Source organism: Phyllobates terribilis, unplaced genomic scaffold (genome assembly GCF_046119375.1).
Source record: "Phyllobates terribilis strain yellow unplaced genomic scaffold, ASM4611937v1 Scaffold_39__1_contigs__length_11870865, whole genome shotgun sequence".
In the NCBI taxonomy this organism is placed as follows: Eukaryota; Metazoa; Chordata; class Amphibia; order Anura; family Dendrobatidae; genus Phyllobates; species Phyllobates terribilis.
The window spans coordinates 10,582,859-10,586,714 of NW_027362799.1; the positions used below are offsets into that span (position 1 = coordinate 10,582,859).

At 40.3% G+C, this 3,856-nt stretch overlaps 1 long non-coding RNA gene across 1 annotated transcript; it reads right to left on the reverse strand.

Moving 5' to 3' along the window:
- Positions 1 to 1,158: 1,158 nt before the first annotated feature.
- Positions 1,159 to 3,122, reverse strand: LOC141184078 (uncharacterized). The gene is made up of 3 exons (XR_012258868.1): positions 3,024 to 3,122; positions 2,693 to 2,907; positions 1,159 to 2,291 (listed from the first exon to the last, which is right to left on the reverse strand). It is a non-coding gene; the product is annotated as an uncharacterized lncRNA (long non-coding RNA).
- Positions 3,123 to 3,856: the final 734 nt, after the last annotated feature.

Below are 3,856 nucleotides of genomic sequence, written 5' to 3' on the forward strand. Positions count from 1 at the left end.
GATATGGAGGTCACAGTAGCTTAACAAGACGGTTTTAATGCCCCTTGGAAAAGTGGTGGAGGCTACAGTGGAATAAATAGAAATTATCAATGCCCGGTGACAGAGACGTGGAGATCACAGTAGCTTAACAAGCTGGTTTTAGTGCCCCTTGGAAGAGTGGTGGAGGTCGCAGTGGAAAAAAAAAGACAATGTCAATGCGAATTGGAAGAGTGCTGGAGGTCGCAGTGGATAAAAAAGACAAAATCAATGCCCAGTGGAAGACACGTGGAGGTGCCAGTAGCTTAACAAGATGGTTTTAACACTAGGACTACTGGACTCGTGACCCCGCCTAGAACTACTGAAAGGAGTCATTTTGACTCCTTGCTTGTTTTCGTTTATTTTTAGAGTTTCATTTGTGGTTATTTATTAATAATTATATTTTTTGTAATGTATTATTATTGTGAGATCCAACAGTAATGCTTTTGATTGTTTTTTTTCTGCTTTTCTTATTTTTCTACAGAAAATAACAATAATTATAATAGACGTTTTTCAAACATTTTTTTTTATTCAAGTGCACACATATAAACAACAACTGAAGAACAAAAAGCAGAGAAAATGTAGGTGGAGGAGCATAAAATTGAAAATATGGCGCAGAATTCACCTTCTAAACATTTGGTGTTTCGCATTTTAGGCATTGCCTTTGATTTATGGCAGTACATTGCCCACACAAAGACTTACCACAAGTCTTACAATTTCCGACAGATCTATTTTTCTTGCACTTTTCTTTGATCTGGCAAAATTTTGTTTGAACCATCACTTCTGAGCATGTAGAAACTTGGGACGTGAACCCTTTTCCCTATCTGTGACATAAGGACCACTCAACTCTCTCACAAGCGTTTGCAAAAATGCCTTGCGTGACATTTTTTGGTGGGTAATCTCCTTGAATATTATCCATGCATTTATACCCGCAAAGTCTAAGGCATTTTCAAATGCATGAACAGGCCATCTCCTTGTGCATGTTCGTGTGGTATATTTTTGTGCCATCTGATCCACTACATCTACTCCATATTTTGTTTCATTGTAAAACTTTACCGTTTCTGGAGTTTTTTTAGCGGAATCAGACGCAACAACAACATCTGGATGGACGGAACTCAAAATGACAACATTTTTGTTGGGCTTTCCTTGATATACTGTAAGTGTAAAATTGTCTTCATTTCTAAACACTTTAGTGTTGTACAATTCCTCTTTCATGGATATTATTTCTTTAGGCACTTCTCGCCTTATCTTGTTCAGTGTTCCCACGATGGTTGTTCCTTTGCTTTTTAGCTGTTTAGCTAATTTTACTGAAGTAAAATAATTATCGGTTGTAACATTGCGACCTTTTTTCAAAAACGGGTCCAATAACTTCATTACCACATGGTCAGCTAAACGGTCCTCAGCACGGCGTGTGTCATCTTTGCCTAGATAAGGGAAGCCATTTGCCAGATATTTGCTAATCTTATCAACAGCTAGCCAATATTTGTGGCCATATTTATCTGGTTTGGAAGGCATGTACTGCGTGAATGGACACCTAGTTTTGCTTGGGAAAAGTTGCTCATTCACCGTTATGTATGGGCCAGGTTTGTAACACGCAATACAATTTTCAATAAACCTGTCCCACACAGTAGAAAATAGAGCAAACTTGTCCGTTTGCAGTCTCTCCGATCGAGTAGATTTCTCATCAAATCTGAGAAACCTCATAATTTCAACAAAGCGGTCCCTAGACATTGTCGCTTTGCAAAACGGTATTCCCCAGTCATTACACCAAATACTGCTAATCGAGTGACGGTTCGTGCCAGATATTCCACGAGCATAGAATATCGCAATGAATGCATCTAGCTCCTCATCAGATAGAGTAAACTGTAAATTATTGTTCCTGCATGCTTCTGCAAGCGTACAGTTCTTTATATGTGTCAATATATATGAATCAAAAAATAAACGCCATGCGCTCAAAGGACTATCGATAATGATATTTCTTCTGGCGTATCCTGTAGGGCCAGGTGCTTCTCAAAGAATATTTTGGCTGTCACGCCTACCAGGCAAGTGTTCTCCAATTTCAACAGGTTTCCATTGAATACCATCCGCTGAAACTAGTATTCCTTCAGATTCGCCTTCTCTGGTGTTTGTTGTTGCATTACCTTCGCCGCCATCGTTATCTGTTGTTCATTCATTTCTGGGACGTTTTGCTGATTTTTTCTGTCCACGACCAGGAGGATGGTCACGAGGCAACATAACTGCATGAGCCCGATCCCCAGTTGATGTGCTTGGAATATCTGGAAAAAAGTTGATGAATATTTAGAATTTTTGTTTTGTAAGGGTCCGTGCACACTGGCTGGATTAGCGGCGGAATATCCGACCGGATATTCTCACCACAATCCGGCCCGTACCTGCCCGCTCAGGTACAGAGCGGAGTTTCATACCTGAAGCTCCGCTCCGAACCCCGGGCTGGAGCCGCTGTCTGGGACGGAGCCGTGCTCGCGCGTAAGTAAGCGCTGCTCTGTCCCTGACAGCGGCTCCAGCCCAGGGTTCAGAGCGGAGCTTCAGGCATGAGCGGGCAGGTACGGCCTGTATTGCGGCAAGAATATCCAGATGGCTATTCAGCCAGAATTCTGCTAGTGTGCACAGGCCCTAACTCAGTGTGTGGAAGAACAAATAAATACACATAACTACTTACCTTCTGGATTTGTTCCTTCTGAGTCTTCAGATTCACTTGATATGTTCTGAGGAATGAAATCTTCATCACTGTCAGAATCAAATAAATGTTCCTGCAATTCGGATTCCGATTCATCCTCCGGTATGGATTGCAAAGTAGCCAGAATATCCTGAGGCTTTATCAAACGTCTTCTCTCCATATTCCTCACAAATTCCATAATTCTATATAGTTCCCTGCTGAAAAATAGAAATGAAATGAAAACTAAAAGAAATAATAACTGTTCTGCCACCTTCAAAAGTAGGTGGGCTGAATCAGTTGACAGACAGCTAAACTATTTCATAACAATTCATACCTGTATGAGTCTTCAGAGCTCGTATGTCTGCGTCTGTTCTCTTTGTCTCTTCAGCTGAACTGAAAGTAAAGTTACTATCCAGAATACTGTCTCCTGCTAGGACCTTAGAAAAACACCACCGTTCATTAGCATAAGATAAGAGCCTAGAGTAAACAAGCTATTTTGTTCAGCATTACACAGTAATACAAGCAGGTAAAACACAAGGAAAATGTGAAAAGTTGACATGTAAATTGAACTACATCTATATGAACATCAGGGTAAATAAGACAGAGTGAAAAAATTATGCACAAAACTTTATAGCAACATTTAGTGACAAAAGGACCTCAAAATATAGTAGGGAGTCAAAATGACTCCCTTCAGTAGTTCTTGGTAAATTTTGAAAAAAACGCGCAAATTTTTCACCAAAATTATTTATTCTCACAAAATCTTTTTTCACATCATATTTGAGGAAAAGTCACCGAGTTTCAAGCCGGAATTCTGAAAAATGTAGTCACAGAAGAGAAATAAAAAACGAAAGGAGTCAAAATGACTTCATCAGTAGTTCTAGTGTTAATGCCCTTTGGAAGAGTGGTGGAGGTCGCAGTGAAATAAAAAGACAATATCAATGCCCCGTGGAAGAGATGTGGAGGTCATAGTAGCTTAACAAGACGGTTTTAATGCCCCTTGGAAGAGTGGTAAAGGTCGTAGTGGTACAAAAAGACAATATCAATGCCCTTCGAAAGAGCTGTGGAGTTCAGAGTGGTTTAAGAAGATGGTTTTAATGCCCCTTGGTAGAGACATGGAGGTCACAGTAGCTTAACAAGACGTTTTTAATGCCCCTTGGAAGAGTGGTG